General features: G+C 43.9%; 1 protein-coding gene across 6 annotated transcripts in view; it reads right to left on the bottom strand.

The window, feature by feature from the left end:
- The window catches only part of dlgap2a (discs, large (Drosophila) homolog-associated protein 2a), a 133,295-nt gene that overhangs the window by 83,770 nt on the left and 27,747 nt on the right, over nucleotides 1-21,778 (bottom strand). For 2 of the 6 annotated variants that reach the window (XM_069718898.1, XM_069718899.1), the window contains exon 1: nucleotides 11,595-11,961. The exons of the other annotated variants lie outside the window; for them this stretch is intronic. The gene's annotated coding sequence lies outside the window, so the exon portion shown is untranslated. Of the gene's footprint in view, nucleotides 1-11,594; nucleotides 11,962-21,778 lie in introns of those variants that run through there. 6 annotated transcript variants of the gene reach the window in all.

Below are 21,778 nucleotides of genomic sequence, written 5' to 3'. Positions count from 1 at the left end.
TCAGGACCAGCCTTCAATTCCCAAGGATAGAAGTGGAGTCACGACTTGGTGGGTTAAGGCCCAAAAACAATGCAGTGATACGTGAGTATATGATCTGGAATAGAATATTAACTTCAGGATAACCGCAAAGGTAGATATTCGTGTAATGGAGTTTAATTGCGTGAAACGGGGTGTTTGAGTCCTAAAACCTATTATAGATGGGATTAGACCGTCGTCTGAGTCAGGAGGTACAGATATGTACATGTTGTTCTGTGGCTCTATCAAGTCTAAATTATAGTGACAGAGCTGTACAGAGGAACCCCATCCGATCAGAGAACACTTCGGGACAAGAGCACTACGCTCAGATGTCATTTTCATTTTCCCCACAATGCTGCTGATTTACGCTCCTTAAATAAAAGCCATCATCCACCGGCAGTCTTTGGCCCCCAGTGATTTCATTAATTGCAGGCACATCAACCCCCATATGTGGAACATGCCTGGGAGTTTGCTTGTCGATCAGCATCTGCCACCACTGCAACAAAATATGATTCCAATCAATGCTGTAATGGCCTACAGGCCGTGGACCTAATCAGCCCAGCGGGGGACACAACAGAAAGGCAGGAATGATGGAACAAGTTGTGTGTGTTATGGTGTGTGTGTGTGTGTGTGTGTGTGTGTGTGTGTGTGTGTGTGTGTGTGTGTGTGTGTGTGTGTGTGTGTGTGACGGGAAATAATCTAAACCAACCCTGTAATCTGATCAAGGGTGTTTCAATCACATGAATTGAATGCTGTTTGCTAATGCGTTGAACGAGACGGCTCACACATTAATAATAAAAACGCCTTCGTTGTAAGTGTAAATAATAGATTGGAATCCATAGAGCAGGAGGGAGGGGTGGGGGTAGAGGGGGTGCTTGCATTTTGGCCTGCTTTTAAAAGATTATTCCTCAATTCACGACTGCCAGATTAAAGAATCTAAAGAACAGGGTCCAAAACAGAGCAGCCAAACCAGATATATGTTATCAGAACTTGGACACTGCATTACCCACAATGCAACTCGACCACAGTGGGTTTTTCTAACTTTAAGTCACTTCCCTCAAACTGAGATCGACAGCAAATGTCCCGTAAACTCACTTCTTTCTAAATTTACGCCCCTACATTTCTTTCATCTTCCAGTCTTGAGATGATGCCTCTGCATTTGATCACATTTCATGGATCTCCTGCTGGAGATTAAAAAAAAAAAAAAAAATGCTTTATGAACTTTTTCACTCATGAATCACCTCCTCAAGGTCTGTTGAGACACTGATGTGTAAGATCTGTGAGGTTCACACTGAAATTAGTCACAGCGTCACACAAGACACTGCAGAACAACTGCAAGGATAAAGAATGCACTTTAATACCCTCTGGCCATAACCAGCACAGCTGAGGAACAGTTCAATGACATAAAAGGACTTCCTGCTGATGAGATCATAACCTCACAGATACCCAAATTATTCAGATTAGCACAGCGTAATGAAATTCAATCTTGTTTCCCTTCTATTCACCGGAGTCAGTGAAAGATTCACCTGTAGATAGATAGATAGATATTTTATTATTTATTATGATTATAGGTACGTTATTATAGGCACCTGAACTCTCCACGTCTCCATGGACAATTTCTGGTAAGCAGCAGTGAACATTATCAATTGAAATGATTCAAAATAGGTTCCAAAACAAAGCCTGCGTATTAAAGAGGAGGTGAGACAGGCCATAAGTGTTGTAGTTGCCAGCCTGAATGGAGTTATAAATGAAAGCTTCCTGAAGGCCCGGTGGACACATGGAGTTTGTTCATATGCCTGCGAGTGAAAAGAAAGTCCAATGTCCATCTGTACAGTGCATCTGTTCCCTGAAATCACTCACAGGCAGTTCAGGAAGCTGACACCGAGATCCCCATTGTTATTCACAGAGCTGGTTTGCTCTTTGGCGTCCAAATCATCAGCTGCTTTCTTTTCCTCTCTCTTTATATTGTGTCCATTCATTGAAAAGTTGTGAATTTCCATCTCTGCTGGGGGTTTGTGATCTCAGGAATGGTCTGCGTCACGCTCAGACTGTTTCTACAGCGTCACTCTAGCAGTCATTGTTTCAAACAATAACGTATGTCTTTAATAAATTAAATCTGACTGAATGAAATGAGTTAACTGTCATTGGGTCTAATCCCAGTTTATACTCATGAATGACTACTGCAGCGTCAACTTGATAAATATATTTTCAATGTGCGCCAAATTCAAAATATTTTTCCTCCAGATGGTTAAAAGAGTGTTTGAGAAATGTAGAAACATCCTGTAAACAGCAGTACGTGTTGCTAAAATGATCTTCTGGGTTTTGAACCAACTTCGGGGTTTTCATTCGGGACTTAAACGGGAGAAACATACGTTGGGGGCTCGACACCACTAACCTGCTTCACTTTCTAACAACGGTGTTGGATCTTCACACCAAAGAACTGCTCAGCTGGTTCCTACTGAGCAGGCTGTCTGGGACAAGTGTTTTTTCTTCAATGCCACAGCAACAAAGAGTGAGACGCAAACTAAAAATCAGTGTCTCCAAGCTTTTGGCCAACGGTGGCCTCCGACTAGAGACCATCTCCGTATCTAAGTGTAGGGATACTGTGAACAGTCGTGATTACACTCTACTGGAACAATGATTAATGATCCGAGTGTGTTAATCCATACTCGTGTCTGTAGGTGTTAATGCCAGACATGTGCTGCACAGTGGGCATCACAGCGGCACCACCTGGCCTAATGACCCTGCCTCTTACTAGTCAGCAGGTCTCTGGCTCGACCTGCAGCAGATCAGCTGTGAGGAGGAGGAGGAGGAGGAAGGGGGGGAGGTTATGGATTGTGTTTTGCCACAGCACACAAAGACCTGGAAACGAAGGCGTTAGATCGCCATCACATCATCTCGGAGGTGTCACATTGCTCGCCAGCCCACACGCAGAAGGTGTAAATGTGAGAATCGTGTGTTGGACGGCTCGGCGCTCCGAACGTTTCTAACTAACAGCTTCGTTTGGGATTATCTTTAGTTGTTGGTGAGTTAGTCCCAGTTTGAATTGGTCGACACGTCTCGTCTGGAGTCACGCTCACGCCATCGTCACTTGATTAAAATTTGGCACAGTGTCATGGACATGTCATATTGATGATTTATCTGAGGCTATTAATAGAAGCTGTGTGTGTGTGTGTGTGTGGGGGGGGGGTGTAATTATATTCTCATGATGACTGACTGCGTAATGTTGTAAGCAACAAAAGTAGATGGCAGAAAAGTGAGTCATACTTCAGGACACTGTAGCTCATGGAACGGCCTCCGGTCACTTTAGAGACGCAATATTCAACATCAATCTCTTGCTTATTGGATCTCAAACAACTTTCTCGGAGACACACTTGACAGTCCCGGGGACGTAAGCTCGTGCTGCGTCTTGTAAGATCACATCCGCCTGCTCCTGCTGGTTTTGGGAATACAACGGTACTTTCTGCTGCACCTGCCTGCGCACGCAATCTATTGTAAAGAGCCGTCGAATCCGCCTGCATATTTGTTCTGCCCCAGATATCAGATATGGACAAAGACCACACACACACACACACACACACACACACACACACACACACACACACACACACACACACACACACACACACACACACACACACACACACACACACACACACACCTCAGCTCTGAACAACGCCTTGTGATTCCTCGCGTATGTTTAGTGATTGCATAAGTTAGCGAGTCTGTTTTTGGAAGATGTCGCTGCGTCACATCGTGGATCAGCGATGTCACATGACCGCAGCACCTGTAAGCTCATCGGGAGGCGGTCGGCTCGTCCAAACCCTTCGAACACTCCTTAGCTGGTCTCAAACGCACCGCCTGTGTTTTTAATGTAGTGTTTGTGAAGGCATGGGTAGCGAGAGGCCCCAGAAACACTTGTAAGAGAATATATTAAAACCTTTGAAGGGATCTGGATGGTTTGTTTGTGTGATTTTAGTTTCTGGTGCTGTCAAAACTGCACACTTGCTGTACATGGACTCGTGTCTGCACAGAGACGTTCGGAGAGAATTTACAGCAGTAAATCCACACTGGATTCCTTCAAGATGTCCAGAGCAATATTAAACTTTGCTTGTGCTTAGACTGCAGAAAAACACACCGAGTGAACAAGAGGAAGAGAGACTCAGGACTCAAAGGAGAGAATGTGTGCATACCTTCGTGGGCGTGGGTGGATGAGCCCGATGGAGAAAGACAACGAGTGTTCTGCAGGACGAGCTTCAGTCCAGATCAGCGGATTCATACGTACCCGGTGTTTTGGATAGCTACAGATTCTTGCCTGATTACTTTGCAAATTTAATCTAGTTGTAGTGCATGATGAAAGATGAAGGACCTGAACTAGCTGCTTGATTTTGGTTTCTCATTTTGTATTATTGTAAAACTGCTCTGCTCTGTTTTTCCTGCTATCGCTGCCACTTTGCTCTTATTTATCCAAAATGTGTTCATGGGAAACGTTAACCGCATCAGGCTGACCAGGTCCTCGGTTATCTCCACCGACACTCAGTCATTCACCGGCCCGCTCTGCTCTCCCGTTGTCTCTGTCTCTTTAATTCTCAAATCCGAGCAGCGATGACTCTATTTCTCCCGGTGACCTTTGACCCATCTCCTCTGGCTGCTTGTCTCCAGAGAGCATTGTGTGTGTCCCAGTTCATACGATCATGATCTGAGCATCTCTTTTCAGTCTGCGGCAGAAGCAGCGCAGGGTTCAATAAGTTTCAATAAGGACTCCGGAGCCCAAAATACGATGATTTTTAAGAGCTCTACAAAAGAAACGAACTAAGAAAATCTACATCCACATCTTTGCCAGTTGTTTTTAATGTCATCTAAAAATGTCCATCGCTGACTGAAACACAAACAGAGAAGTGTACAGAGGATGAAAGCATCACTTTTGTTGAATATTCACTTGATTTACAGAACTTCTCACTCAACACTTTCTCTTCCTCGCCTCAGATCCAACTCACCGTTAAATCATTTACAGTATTTTCATTGAATCTGTCCAACTGTGACATCTGCTGACCAAAAGCAACAAAGCATGCAACCAATGAGAAACACAGAGCTTTTCATTGTGGTGAATTAGGGTTAGTTACCCTTTTATAATCATTTCAAATGGAGCGTTATATGTATTCGTACATCTCCAGTCACTCTTCACCTCATGCTGAAGGAAATCAGACTTTTGGGAAATTGATCATTTTTACAGTGATGAAAAGATAATGTAGATTAACATAAATAGGGTCAGTTCAAAATGAATTACAGCGACTAGTTCAGGTTGGTGTAAAGAAGTACACTCTCTATTGCCGAGTCATTAAATTAGCCCCATCTTAATTAAGCTGCACTGTTATACATCAATATATGTCTGTTGCTCTCAGAAAACCAGTCAATACACTTTACAGGGATCTCATCATTATCAGAGTCATTATCAGAGGATCATGTGTGGCAATAATGAGAGTCGGTCTGGATTTGGCATCATGCTGTGAATTGTCTTGAAGTAATGCAGCGAAAAGCCCCTGAGAGGGTTGCAGGGATCAAATTGAAGGCAAAGTAAGCTGCACTGCTGCGGCATCCCTCCACCCACACACTCAGCCTGCTCATCTCTGCCGGAGGACGTGTGTGTACAGTTAATACGTCTCCGTTCGGCCTTTAAATGTGTGTGTTTCCCACTCGGTGTCTCCACCATTCATTCCTCTCCTAGTCACTTGTTTCCCTCCTTCTCTGCTCCTCTTTCTCGATCCCTCCCACCCGGTCTTGATCTCTTTCTTCTTTTCTCTCCCACTCGCTCTCAGTCACAATAACATGCACATGCACCCATCTCTCCACCCACGCACGCCGTCGGCACGGGCGAGTCCCCAAAAAGCTGCACGGCTTGGCGTGGGGTTATGCAAAGAAATACAAAAATCGTTGCGGCACCGCCGTCTAATGGTGTCTCCATGGCAACTAAGGGAGCAAGGCCCTGTGACGCGGTGTCAAACAAACACAGGATTTTAAACCACAGAAGAGGAATGAGCTGCATGTTGTGGTCGTGCATCGTCACTGTGTTCATCAGACTTCTGGTACTGGATATTGCATACTCATCAATGCGCAAGTTTAGGATGGAGAATGCAGCTTGTGCTAAATACAGTAATACTTAATCCTTCACTGATTTACATGCAGTTTTCCTCTTGTGATTAATCCTTAAGTAGCTATGACGTTGCTAAAAGCAGCTTTTCCAACTCTACCAGAGAGGATTTCATATGTATATGTATATGGATCTTCTAACTCGAGGATTATTCTGGCTGTATGGTTTCATGTTTTCTGCACGCCACAATACAAATTTCCCAAATATCGGTCTGACATAGTTGATGTGTTTTATGGAAACTTTGGCCACTCCCCTTTTAAAAGTCAAGTTTGAAGGTTTTTGCAGTCAGCGATACACCGGTGGGGTTCAAGAGGCCAAAGCTGAACTGACTTATTGAAATCTCACGACTGCTTGAACATGAACAAGAGGAGAAATGACTTCAAACAACAAGTTTTTACATCCACCTGAAGGGATAGTGACGGATCTGACCGGAGCAAAGAAAGACACTCGGTCTGTGCAGGCAGAACGTCCAGGTGGACGGATGAGTCAACAAAAGCTCAGCTTGTTGTTGATTTTCCTAAATTGTTGTTGTCCTCTATACCTGCAGTCAAACCCAGCGGTTATCTCTGTAGCCCAGATGATGAAGCTCCCCTAACCTGAAAAAAAATAGTAAATGCTATGAAACTCAACATGTTTTTCTAACCTAACCTAGTTACTCTAATCCGAATACAGATCTTTCTCTCATTATAACCAGCGCGTCTCAATCTAACCAACCGTTAACGGTGTGAGATCAGAGAAAAGCTATAATTGTGAAACGGTGATGGCGTATTCTAATGATTGGCCTGGATTCTCTATATATCAACCCTTCCTGTTCTGACTCTATGGTATGGTAATTCCCATAAAGAAATAATACAGCCCAGATCAGTAAGGTCAATTTATTTATCTAGCGCATTTAAAAGCAACGAATTTGTAAATATTGTTAACCGTTTTTGAATGTCTGTTGTGTTGTTCTTGTAAACAGTCAAAACTATAGTTAATAGTAAAAACAATATTGACATTCCTTTTGTTTGTTTTCTAATCCCTTAAAAACAACCTCCTACATGTTCTCTTCCTGCTGTGTGAAGTGTGAAGGGACACTAGAGGTGGGGAAGGCGATGTGCCAGAGCACCCAACATTTTATCATCCTTTGTGTCTACCGGAGGCAAAAGGTGTGTAAGCAAACTGCTGGCGGAGGTAAAGGGGGAAAAGCATCGCAGCTTATTCGGGTGTAACTTTTAAGAAGCGGGTCGTCCAAGCAGTGCTTTCAAGTAGCAAAGAGGTTGTTCTGTTTCAGTGCATGCGTCATTTGGCTTTAATGCTTTACCTGTGGCTCAGAGGCTGAGCTCTGGCACCGGCTCAGGGTGCGGTGCAACCTATTGACTGCCCAGGGACACACCGGGGGGGGGGGGGTGCTGATGAGTGACAGACACACAGAGAGTGGGGGGAGGGGAGGGGCACACCGAGGCAAGAGAAGAAAGGAAGGCTTTCTTCTCTTGCTTTTTTACTTTTGGGTTCAGTTCAAGATTCCCCGTCAGGAGAGCCTCCTCTGAAGAGGCAGCTGCTCAGAACCTCAACGACGTCCCGCATGTTTGTTTGCTTGTTTGCGCGTGTGTGTGTGTGTGTGTGTGTGTGTGTGTGTGTGTGTGTGTGTGTGTGTGTGTGTGTGTGTGTGTGTGTGTGTGTGTGTGTGTGTGTGTGTGTGTGTTAGCCGCCCGAAAAGTTAGGAGGTTGACGGAGTCAGTCCGACCCTGATTGGAGTCAAACCCATTACCCCGGCTGACAGACTGTACTGACAGTCGCTCACGCCTTCACATCCAACACAAACACAAGCACGCAGTACAAAACGGACTCATCTGCCACCGGCGGCTGATCGTCCACGGCTCAGCCCACGGTGGAGCATCACATCGACTCGTGGCTTTAACGAGCCAGGCCACCGGCTGAGTGCGAGGAAGGTTCATGTGTTCATCCAGAGCTGCGGAACATTATCCTCACGTCCACTCTCCAGAAACGACGCCTTCCTCCGTGTCCGCTGCCGAGATGACGATCCGTGACGAATGAAATCTTCGGTCGAACACATTCCTTTGCAGCGAAGTTCCTGAGGCTGCGCTGCTTCAGATCTGGAATAAAGATGTGCCTCTTTATGTAACCGCTTCTCAGAGGCACTTCTCTCCTTCTCTGTGGTTCCAGCAGCTGCTCACCATTGGACTGACAATATGTTTCCTTGAGCTGTGCGAGTCAACACGAGCGGCCCGCAAACTGTGAAATCTGAGCGCTGCAAACATGATATGTGACTGCAGCGATGCAAACAGACCTGAATCAACGTTTAAAAAAAAAAAAAGAAACATATCTGCAAACCTTCGCAGCTGCACAACCATTTTAGGAACCTCTTTCTGTCCATTACTTAATTTATTTAGGATTGTTCCAGTCCACATACATGGTTGATATGTGGGATCCAGGTTTGTATGACAGTGCTGACGGCAATGTTCCATCTGTGGTCTCAGATTCAGCTCCATGTCAAGACGGAGAGATGAGAAGCTGCAGGATTACTTCACTGCTGGTTTTTTCGCTCCCTCTGATTTGTTTATGGCTGACGGCTGTTTTTGGTTGTTTGTGAGCTTCAGTGTTTCAGCGTCCGTGACTGTTGTCGAGAGCGGCTGTGATTCCGTTGTCCCAGATATCCGTTGTGAGCTCAGAATGACTCCTCCATCTGTGTATTATTTAAAGCGCTGATCCTTTTCTGTGTACGTTAATACCCATTTGTCTATTTCTCAGTCTTCATTGGCTACTTCTGGGAAAACACTCGGCTAATTCAAGAAGCTGTTTGTCAGCATCAAACAGTAACCACGACATATATGTGTGCAAAACAGTTTGTGAGGTTGAGTAGAGATTGACAAGTGTTGTGATGAATCTCTGTTGCACTTCACTCTTTAATACCTTTTAAACAGATGTGACAATCACAGAAGCACATTAAGAAAATGGCTCCACTAAGTGAGAGGAAAGTGCAGATCGTGTCCTCTAAGAAGCTTAACTGGTTTTTGGTATGTTTAAAAATCAAAGCCTTAATTGTGTTCCTCGAGGTTTTATGTGAAATGATGGCAGCCTTGAAAGTACAGTTCTGCTTTAGAGAAGTTGAATTTCTGTATAAACCTGGTTTAAAATAATACCACAAAGTAATAATATCTAGTCAGCTGCAGAAGATTGTTGTTGTTAAGTTATTTTATTGTATTCAAATGCCACGTATGTGGTCACATTCATATGATTCACTAATAGTATAATGGAAAAATAAAAATAAATTTATAGTTTTAGTTATTAATGGCAGTGTAATTTGCATATTAATTATATCATAAAATGCATTTAAATGTCTGCTGTTGCATCTTATTTTATAATAATAAATGTAGTAGACGGAACCCATTAAGTCCAAATGTTTTACTGAAAGAAAATTGTTCAGGCTAAAAGAAATTCAGAGCAGCTTTAAAATCTCGTAGCATCTTGGCCCAGTGGTTCAAAAAGTTACAAGCCTGCTCATGCAGCTCGACAGATCCACGTACAAATTGAATCATATCCAGATTCTGCTTCCCGAGTGTGAAACATGGATCGAAATTCAGCACACTTAAAGCTGTGCCACTTAGAGTGGTCCTATGGAGGCACCTGGATTGTTTTTCAGTAATGCAATATGTATGATTTTCAACTGCATGTGAACATGAAGGCTGAAAGAAAACTCCACTTGAATTAAGTGGGGATGCAGACAGATACAGTCTGTGAGAAAGAATCCTTTGAGGTTGTGGTTATTCACTGTTTTTGCTCAATGACACTTCAGCAGGTCAGACATTTGTGGTCACTGAAACATGGATCACGGCTTCTCTTTCGCTGACTTACAGCCTGCGGTATTACACACAGTGTGGTACATGATGTGGGAAGCATGTCGGGGGAAACCCCATTGAATCGACCCTTCTAATTAGTGAACACCACTTGGGAGGAACACAAACCACAGGAACTGCTCAGGGTTCAATAACAGGACGTCCAAATAATCTGTTGCTGGAAACTGGAGATCAGTTGTTCAGTTAATACCAAGAGAGCCCTGATTCCTCAGAATATTTACATTAGTCACACAGGTGTTGCATGCATGACAATAATATTGCCATTCATGGTGATAATTCCAAGATAATACAGAGGTCCACCTGCATCTGCTAAAACACAACACAACCTGCTGGGAGCGACTTTGTATTACAAGCATCTGTTCAAACACGGTGAACTGATAGATGGAGAGCCTCTCGAACCAAACCTACGCCGTCTGTGGCCGAGTAACACTCTGTCTGTTTGCAGCTTTGGAGGGAGAGAGTCTGTCTGCAGTGCAGCAGTGACCATGAACATCCAAAGCAACTCCTCCGACTGGCTGCAGTGGCTCAGTGCTTCACCAAGCAGGCTGATTTACACCAGGAGGTGAAAACCTGGGAACCCAGGTTGTAAATCGTCACCAAGTCGCCACCCACAGTGAAACGCCACCCAATACCTGATGAAGAGACGGCACCGTGCCGAAGACCAGTGTTTCCCAGAAGAGGGTGTGTGCTGCTGACGTGTGAGCTCTCAGCCACAGTAACGGACGAGCGACAGTTGATAGTGCTGAAAGGGAAACACACACACACACACACACACACACACACACACACACACACACACACACACCACAAACATGCATGAACTCTTTCTCCGTGAACACAGTGCTAAAAGCACTTCATTCACAAAACAACCCACGAGCCGCCCACGCAGAGCTCAACGCTTTACATTAGACGCATCCAGCCGCCACACACCAGCATGTACACACTCAAACACACACTCAAGCACTCACACACACACTCAAACACTCACACACGCAGCGTAGTGTCCTCTCTCTCCACAGTGATGTCACAGAATCTCAGTTATCATCTCTGCTGCACTACCCTGCATGTATACAGTACCTCAACAGGGTTTATAATGCTGCACACTTCTTTTTTGTAATTTTTTATTCCCCTGCCCCTCTCCCCAAAAACACACATGGAGGGTCAAAATACACAACGAAAGAGCCGCCGTCACTCCTGGACACCTAAATTCAAATGGCATCACTAATCATACAAACCGTGTTGCAGGATAAACACAGCTGCTTCAATATTTAAAATGAGCAAACAATTTCAAGTTGCTGCAGTAGGAGAGGATTTATTGCAGAGCAAATATGATGGAAGCTCATGTGCTCTATTACAAAGCACACAATTGCAGACACACACACACACACGTTATTACATGCCATATGTTACCAATAGCCCATGTTGGACTTGTTTGCACACAACTTCTGCCAAAATATCATCTCTTCACTCGAACATGTCAACCCCCTTCAGGGAGAAATATGCAAAAAGGCACTCGTCTGTCATCCACTACATCAAACGCAGAATGAAAACATGAAGCCGGAGAGAGAACTTACCTGGCAGAGAGTCTAAAAGCAGGAGGCATCTAAGAGCACAAGCTTCTCTGTCATCCGGAGACAGCAGATCATCCAGTCATACATGGAAGAGATGTTTGGCTAAAAGACTTCCTGAGCTCTTCCCTTCTCTCTCATCTATCCTATGACTTTTCCCTCACACTTATCCAGAGCCTCTGACGATAGGTGTGGGTAAGGGTGGCGGAAGACCGATGGCTGAAAGGAAAAGAAGGGTGGGAAAATGATAGCGAGATGCTCAGGTCTCCTTCGCTGAGACGAGTTGCGAGCGCAACGCGAGGACCATCCACTGCAGCAGAGCAGAGTAGCGCACAGCAAAACAGGGAGAGAGAGGGGAGAGAGGAGAGAGGAGAGGGGAGAGAGGAGAGGGGAGAGGGGAGAGAGGAGAGAGGCAGGCAGAGCAGGCGTTTACTGCTGCTGGTTCCAACAGCATGGCTGGAGCAAAAACCTGGGACTGGAGTCTGGATCCTGGTCTTTTACCCAAATAGATGGAGAGTTACGGGGAGAATGGGGGCAAGACGGAGGAGAGGAACAGAGCGGGAGATGGAAAGAGGCTTTCTTCTTTTCATGACACCAAACACTCTTTAACTCTCAGTCATTTCTCTCTCGCATATGACGTCTAAAAAAAAAAGAAGTCCCTTCCTCCCTGTCACTGCACGCTCGTCATCATTTGCCAGCTTCTACAGTGTTGTTGTGGATTCACTATTACACTGACATCATATCAAGAACTCCTTCTGAACAGCTTGCCACCACTGTGATGTCATCATCATCACCAATGATTATTCTTCTGTTTCCTCTGTCATTCTTTCTTGAGCTCAGTCACCAACAACATGTAACAGTGCAGTAAGATGGAAGGTGGGAAGGAAATTATGGGTCATTGGAGTTAAACAAGTGGTCAAATAAAGCACGAGGAGTGTGAATGCTCGGAGTGAGTGGATATGTATATTGAAAGCTTTCTAAATTTAAAGGGAATCCTCTCCCAACAATGTGGCACATTTATCCATCTATCAATCTCTCTTATGGAGCCACCGGGCCGCCTGGCTGAAGTGTCTCTTGCTTGCTATAACAGGGGAACAGGCTTTTAGTTGGAGTCCTTCGGCCCCAGCAGGGCTCAAGGTCGCTTGGCAGAGCTGCTTGCCGGCAGCCCAAATCCTTCAATGATTAACAGTGGCAGACAGGATGGAGCAGCTGTCAATCCAGATCTATAGTCTCGGCCAAGAGAGACGGTCAGCCAACCACGCATTCTCAACAGTGCTCAGCCAGGTAGAGCGCCGGATTTATGAAGCCATTGAAAAAATTCATTCCCCCTTCACCGGAAAGGTGGACGCATGCATAACGCTGATATCGTCCCGTCTCAATCAGGTGACAAAATTAAAGAGAACCGGGGACAGGGCAAAGGAGGGAATGGGCTGTCTGGGTTTATAATGAGGCTGTAGCTCAGATTTGAAATCAGATAGGTTGATATCTGTCGGATTAACATTTTCATTGCAGTATTTTTATTTTCCGTTGTAAATCACTTGTCAAAATATGAAGCACCTACAGTTTTTATGAAATCATTTCCATCCAATCTTATCCTACTTTGTCTATATTTCATCTCGTCTATATCATGCTTAGAGTTGGTACTTTTAGATGCTCCACACAAATTGTTTTAGGCATCAATATTATTTTTGCTAAACTTTGCACTGGAACTGAAATTAAGTAATCAGAGCAACCACCGTCATGACTATCAAGCTTTAGATTTCTCCATCTGCCAAAACCTCAGAGTTTTGTTAGACAGCATTACATTACTTGACTTGGTAAACTAGCTCCACTCTGCTCAATACATAAAGAACGCTGCTTATTAATTTCATATATAGGGGATTGGAAGCTGGTAAGGACATGGACATTATGGACGCTATGTAGGACCCTCCAAGAATCAACACCTTAACATTAACCTTTCCTCAGGCTGATTCTCAGAAGAGGAGAACTGCTGACTTAGATAACGTTGTGCGGTGCAAAGAGCACCTTGAGGAACTCCTGAACCCGACCAACATATAACCTGGGAAGAAGGCAGAGCCTGAAGACTTGGAGGGGTCTCATTCATATTTCTGGCGGAGATCTCCGAGGCAGTCGATCAGCTCCTCGACTCCTCGCTCACACTGAGGCTGAAAGCTCTGGACATTGCTGGGCTGTCTTGGCTTGCGTGCCTCTTCAATGTTGCATGAAGGTCGGGATCATTGCCCGTGGACTGGCAAAGCGGGACAGCGGTTCCCAATTTCAAAAAGGGGGACTGGAGAGTGTGCTCCAACTATCGGGGTAAAACCCGACTCAGCCTTCCAGGGTTCAGGAAAAGAGGCTCCGACCGATTGTAGATCCTCAGATTCAGGATTAGCGCTGCGGATTCTGTCCTGGCTGCAGAACAGTGGACCGACTCTTTACCCTCGCAAGGTTAATCGAGGTGTCATGGGAGTTTGCCCATCCAGTCTACAGGTGCTTTGTGGACTTGGAGAAGGCCATTGACCGGGTCTTTTGGGTGATTTTGAGAGGGGTGCTGCAGGAGTACCGGGTTTCCGGGGCCATCGCAACGGGGCATTCGGTCTCTAAACAACCACAGTAAGAGTTGTATTCCTATTCACCGCTGGTGTTGGCCTCCACCAGGACTGTCCTTCGTCAGTGATCCTTTTAGTGACCTTCACGGACAGGATTTCCAGGTGCAGCCAGGGGGAGGAGCATGTCAGGTTTAGGGGTCTCAGGACGGCTTCTCTGCTGTTTGCAGATGATATGTTACGTTTGGCCTCATCAGACCGTCACCTTCAACAAGCTCTGGGGCGGTTTGCAGCCAACTGTGAAGCAGTGGGGATGAAGGTTAGCACCTCCAAGCCTGAGGCCATTGAAGTGGCTCAGGAGTCTGTCCGGGATGCCTCCTGGCCGCCTCCCACTGGAAGCTTTCCAGACACGACCGAATGGGAGGAGACCCCAGGAAAGACCCAGAAGACGCTGGAGGGATTATCTATCTCATCTAGCCTGAGAACACCGTGGGATCCCCCAGGATGAGCTGGCATGTTGCCGAGGAGAAGGAAGTTGCTCGACCTGATGCAAAAGGAAATGGATGGATGGACGCTATGGCCATAACGTCCATATTTAAAACCTTTTCAAGCATCAAAAAAATCAGCTGGAGAAGAGTTTTCAAACCAGCTCACAAAGTCTTAGAATTAACTTCCACTTGCAATCTAAAGCTGAAAGAATCTGTTTGCAAAAAAAAAAATCCATGATTGCCAGCTAGAAAATTAGAAACCTCCTTCTGATTGTATACTACTGTATACTACTGTGTGTATACAGTATACTATTGTATACTACTACTGAGTGTATACAGTATACTCAGTATACTACTGTATACTACCACTTAGAATGAGAGCAGAATTTAAGAACTAAAATCGCAGGTTTTGCAGGTGTAAAAACTTAATACATGACAAGCTGGAATATAAAGTAGTTACAGTACAACTAGCTACAGGACGCAGGGTTTAGGAAACAGTCAGTGAAACATGCCACATCCAAAACACAACACTGGTCTGTGAGAATATATAATATATATATTTTCTAAGTATCACACCCAAAGTGAATTAAATAAGTTGTTAAATGTTTTCAGGAAATTTCCATCTGTTCTATGTGATTCATCGGGAAGTGTCTTTACTGAAAACATGTAAACCTGTGAGCCTAAATAAAAAATATTCAGCAATGTTTAGTAAACTTTATGAGGATTGAATGTGGTGGCCATTTTGGAAAAAGATCTGAACTTTGAGAAAATATTGAATCCACAAAATATTTAAAGGAAGACATCAAAGTGAAATCCTTCGATATTCAAGCGTCATCATATTAATAACAAATTGCTTGCAAAAGAAAACGACCCAAGAAACTCCCTGACACTTGATGGACACTTGAATCATAGCGCAGCTGCTCAATGCAGTCTAACATGCTCCATCACTTCAAAAGACAGATTTTCTATGTAATCTTCTATAAGTCTCAGTTATCTTGTTGTTTCTCATGAGTACTCATTTTATTCATTCTTCTTATTTTCTCCCTTTTACTTTTCCTTTCTTCTCTTCATCTTCTTCCTCATCCTTTCCTTCTTCTTTATCTCTTTTCTCTTCTTCCTTTTTCTGCACATCCTGAAAGTACAATACCTCTACTCTCCCGGGTCGGGTGTTTCTCGGTCGGCTGGAAAAGCAGGCCGTCCTCTTTATAACAAATCTCATCTCACAAAAATATTCATTTCACGGGTGGCTGTCCCATACAAGCCAATATCCACACAGGGAAAGGCATTAAGCATTATTCCCTTCTCTATTCAAATTGGAAACAGCGAAGTAGGGCTGTGCCAGAGATATCAGCCTCCTGCTGTACGCGGTTTGTCCTTGTAATGAGGTTGCAGCCACAGCTAACTATTCATTGCAGTCATTCACCAGCCGGCCTTATCATTGCTCACGAATGACTTTGGCTAAATGACGTGCAAAGGAGACGCGTCTCACCTGTCTCGTTGTACTGGACTGATGTGCTCCTGGTAGTTTGCCAATGTTCAGCGATAACACTTTACAAACCCCACGAAGACTGTTGGGAGAATTAAGCATGGAGGGACGCAGCAAGATCTGAAAACTCTGGATCTTCTTTTTTTTTTAACTCGTAATTTTTCTCAAAACCACATCTTTTTAATTGTTCCTCCACCGAGTGTGTCTCGTCTTCAGATCTTAACAATGACCCGTTTACCTGCAAGCTGGCACAAAAAAAACAGTAGATATTGTTTGCAGTGATGTCCAACATCCATAATTAACAAAGTCCTCACAGACACACTGCACTGTGTCAGCGGCAGAGTGTGTGTTACCTGCACAATGTCAACTACTGTGACATTAAATATATCCAAGAGGAAGTATCAAAATCTATCAGACAAATCAAATCCAGAGTTAATTTAATATTGTGTCTGTATTCCTGGAATATCTGGCTCTGCTTGCAGCTGGAATAATGTCTCTCCTTGTCTATCTGCTTTCTCAGATCTCATTTGCTGTTGTGTTTTGTTTGTGGTTTGTGTAAATGGTGTGTGTGTGTGTGTGTGTGTGTGTGTGTGTGTGTGTGTGTGTGTGTGTGTGTGTGTGTGTGTGTGTGTGTGTGTGTGTGTGTGTGTGTGTGTGTGTGTGTGTGTGTTGGTTACACAACAATAGTGCCCATCGCTAAACACTGCTGTACTTTTTCAAGGTGATTTCGCCCACACTGTTCAAAAGGGTTTGTCACAAAGACAAACCTCACAAACCGCTAATACGTCTACATTAGAGTGCGGCGCATCGATCCGCATCGCAGCGAGTAGAACCACACCGGGGAATAAAGCAGCTACGCAGGGTTTGACTCATTTACAGCCGCTGTAAAAGGTCCAGGGGGCTGATGCTTCCTGGAGGGGTCTGTCACATTCACACCATCCTCCAGTTGGGAGAAGAGTGAATGAAAAAGAGTGGCATGAAGCTCATGTATTGTTCATGTCACTCCCTAATTCATATCCGCAGCCACCTGCACACAGACTGGGTCAACGCAGGGCTTGATGAATGAAGCCCGGTTCGGCTCGAAGAAAAACAACGTGCTGAATATGCAGAGTTGTTCTGTTTGCGGAAAGAACGAGGAATGACTCTGAGCGGGTGATTACTCGGCCGAATTAAGCCGTGAGATGGATTTCCCCGAAGTTAATAACACACCCAACCAAGACAAATGCTTGAGCAAAAGTCCTCCGACTGCAAGCGCATAATAAAGAAGTAAAACACACATGCAAACACAGATGTAGACAGTTGATGTAGTGGAGAAACGTGTGGTGGAAACTACAACGTCTGAGCAGTTTGATCAAACTGTTGTCATGTTTCCTTCATGCTGTTTGAGCCTTTCAGACGCTGCTCTCTCCGTAACTGTTCACAGTGTGATTACTGCAATGGCAAAGTTTTCCTTTTAATCTTTTCAGGTTGTGTCCACAATGTGTTTTTTCCCCACTTCTGATAAATTACAGTTGGCCCTGTTTGGTCTTGTATTGTAAAAAAACAGAAATGTTTGACATTTTTCTCACCTGGTAAACGTCGCTTTTGATTTCTTGAAGCTGCAATTCTACTTCGTTTGAGGAAAACTAAACAGAAGCAGAAGAAAACCTCATTTTGTTGCTGTGGTTATACTTTTCTGAAGGATTCTTCCAAATACACCCTCACAGAAAAAAACACGAGTTTCCCCAGTTTTTTTTCACACGGGACACGTGATCACATACAAGACATGTTTACCACATGTTTCAATACAAGAAAACATTGGGAAAATATGTGGACAAGTTTCCACATGGGAATCCACATGTTTCACATGTGCACAATGAAAAAAAGGAGTTTTTCCACATGTGAAATTCATGTGTTCTTTCTGTGAGGTCAGTTTGTGCTAAACGTGAATGATGAACAACACGATGTCCATCTCACACCGGACTGCTTGATCAGAGCCGGACATCCATCTGAAGGCCTGCGTCTCGTGCAGTTTGCGATGAGCTCCGTAAATGATGTGTTTGCCTATTCAGAGTGCTGACTCAGCAGGTCACGATGTGGCAGTGGCCCAGTAGAAAGGAGAACTTCAGCAGTTTGTCTCTGATTCATCTAAATCATTAGTTCTTTAAAACACTGTGGTGGAGGGCGAATGTTTACGGCCAGGAGACATCAGAGGTGTAAATCAGAGGTGGTGCCGGCTCCTCCGATGTGGCATCATCAAGAATATGATGAACGGTCAGCACTTTCAGGAAAAGTTTCTCATTCGACAGCCATTTTAACACCGAGGTCACACCCTTTCATCTTCTGTGTGTAAATGATGACAGAAAATGAAATAACGTGGCCTGCAAGGCCTTGTTTTTTTTTGTTTTCCCATTACTGATGCACAGCTATAGTTTCATTAGCTGCGTTTCCTCTTTCTCAAATTTCAATTTCAATGGACAACAGTTTTCTGCACAACAAACATTATGCCCAGTCTGAGGAACAACCCCTCTTGCCCCGTAGGCTGCAGGGTGAGATAACGATGTCATGTCATGTATCTCAAACTATCGTCAATGTTTCATTGATTTTGAAACACACATTTGCTGTTTTGGGTTCTGGAACAAAAATGGGCAGTCTGTTAAAAATGCATTCAATTTCATCGACGTGATGTTTTTTCATTACCAGATAAAGAGAAAGACGTTTTCCTTCTCTAAAATACTGTAAAAAGAAATTCTGAAATATTTGGTGAATGCCAAACAATCCAAAAGAGAACATTACAAACAATGTGATCTAAAGAGCTGCCGAGTCCGATTGGAGACCTTCCTCACATGTTCTCGCCCACTTCCTGTTTCTGTGCACTCCCAAAATGTACAATGTGTATGTGACAGGGCAAAAGGCATCTGCGCCATGACACAATGGTGTGAAACACACATACAGACCTGCCAGCTCCATTCAAAGCTCCTCCAAACTCTCAAAAGGCCACTTTGTCATCCGTGCGTTCGGAAGTTGAAAGTGTGTGTCCTCAATGACACGGCGTCACCGATTACTTCTCACTAATCTGACACAAACCTTGGGAAAGGACGGCCGTAATGGTGACAAAAATTCTGTCAGGAGGATGTTGTTCTGTTCCTGGAAAAGGATGACAGAGACAAATAATTCCACATGGCACAAAGTAGAAAGACAAAAGGGAAATGAGATGCAGTGGAGAGTGTGCAAAGATGGTTACTGCACTGCCAGGATGGGGTAGCTTTTGTGGAACTAATGTTGGACTTAATGAGAAGAAGCCAAAGGTTGGAGAAGAATAGTGCTTGCACTGAATTTCAATAGAGCTTTGTGTTCACAAGCTTTGTGTGTTTTTCTGCATAGATTGTAAGGAGTGTGAATTATCTCATTCAGATGGAGAGAGGACGCCGGAGCTCCATACAGACCAGATCAGGATGATTATACAACCGGCGTCCTGCTATTACAGGTTCTAATAATTCCCACACTGATCTGAGTCTATAACATGAGATCAAATGAACTGAGTGAAAGTCAGAAAGTGATCGGCTCTAATGTTCATCAAATAAATAACGAAACTCAGGAACTGACCATTTGAGGAACCGTCCCCTCGAATGGAGACTGTCCTACTGCAGCCGAGAGTCCTGACCAGATCCGCTAGACAAACTTGTGATGTCTCAGCTAATGTTGGTCAAGTGTACAAAAGTGGATGTTTGGATGGCGGTTAGACTTTTTCCTTTTTCAAAGGCAAAACACGAAGAGGAAAACCAGAAGGAACGGATTTATCAATGTAAGCAGCAGAAATCTATATTTCATACATGAGAAAAAAGCTGTGGTCCAACTAATAACTAGCTTATTTTAAATCATGCATAAATGCAGTTGTCTGTGTCTGTCATTTTCCCACCAAGGTCCCATGTTGTTTAAATATTAAATCACATATCTCAGTGCCCTTAGTTGGTCTTAAAATGAGTTGTGGTCCGGTGCATTTTTACTGCCTCGTTATCTTGAGGCAGCTGAAAGTGATCGTGACAAATGGAAGTATGTTTCAAAATCATCATCAGCTACAAGAGCATACAGATCTATATTCAAAATCTGCATATGGTAACAAGAAAAATTAGAGCCCAAAAACAACTGATCAAACCTTCATGATTCACACTGAACAAATGGAAACCTATTAGGATTTGTTCTCACCTCTTTCAAAGCATCAATTAACTTATACTAATTAGCATGCGACTCATTTCACAGGCCCTCTTGCAGAAAATTCTGCCTCCACGTGCCCCCCCCCCCCCCACGCATCTGGTGCCGCAGAGGAAAGATAGATTAGGGTTCATCTACTGATGTGTGCTGAGAAAAATTAAAACAAAGTGCGCTGGTAATGAATTAGCTCGACCCGGTGCGGCAGGACCGAGCACATGTGGCTTCTCTACAGTCAGCGGCACTCAGAGCGGTTCGAAAGACAAAAACAAAAAACAGCAGAAACGCAGCAGCTGGCTCGACAGCAGCACAGGAATACACAAACACGCGTGTTCTCCCAGGAGCTGGGTTTCCGTTAATATGATGTGTATCTCTGTGTTTGTGTTGCTCATAGAATTAAGCTTCTTTTCAGCTTGTGACAAGAGGAATTAATTCTGCTGAGTGGGAAGTATAACACTGATCCATTTATCTCTTCAAATACAAAATATCACCTCCCTCCCTGCTGATAGCAGCATATTTTAGAAGAAACGAGGATCTCCACTATCAGCTGAAGTCACTGCTGGGAACCACATCCCGAGCAAGCTGAATATCCCTTGAATATTTCTCGACTGAGCAACATAATCATGTGCTATAACATGCAAAAACATCCCTCCCACTATCAACATACAGCTTACTGGTTATTACCAGCAGCACAACACAAACGAGGATCTGACTGGTCACCAGGAAACAGCTGGACATGTGATGTCACTCAGTGCCAGAGCTCAGACTGAGATAGAGATGAGATGCTGCGTACTTTATTGGAGCAAGCTAAGTAGTGCGTAACCGCTGAAAAGGAGCAATAACATGGTTTTCACTATTTACTATGATTATGTCTGTGACAGTGATGGACTAGTGCACCTCTACTGAATCATACATTTTGTAAGGAAATTTCCAAAAGTGAGAGAAACGTAAACAGCGTTTCAAACCCGGCTCTGCTTTCTTTGTATGTGAGGAAGACAGGAAGACTGAGGAGAGTGTGCAGAGAAGCAAACAAGACCAGAACAGAAATGTTTTGTTTTAAGCCGATATGACGGTGAAGGTGTTAGTGTGTTGATGGGGTGTGTATGAACAGGAATGTCCTCGCTGCAACCAGACTCGTACAAATGGACCTGCTGGTTGGAATTGACATTTAATTTCCCACAGCAAACATCCCAGACTTTCTAAGACAGAGTCTGTTTGTGATTGATTTCCAAGCTCACATGATCTCTCTCTCTCTCTCTCTCTCTCTCTCTCTCTCTCTATATATATATATATATATATATATATATATATATATATATATATATATATATATACATATAAAGTCTGCCCATATTTGAGGAATTTAAAAAAATAAATAAATAAATATATATATATATATATTTTTTTTTTTAATAACTCAAATATGGGCAGACTTTATGCAAGAAAAGACTGTTCTCTCATATCTGTTGGAAGGAGGACAGA

The sequence above is a fragment of the Brachyistius frenatus genome, unplaced genomic scaffold (genome assembly GCF_029030835.1).
Source record: "Brachyistius frenatus isolate BFR_SWC_R1_liver_20210118 unplaced genomic scaffold, ASM2903083v1 Contig_201, whole genome shotgun sequence".
In the NCBI taxonomy this organism is placed as follows: Eukaryota; Metazoa; Chordata; class Actinopteri; family Embiotocidae; genus Brachyistius; species Brachyistius frenatus.
Note: the sequence above shows the minus strand (reverse complement) of the source record. Positions and strands in the feature narration are given on the sequence as shown.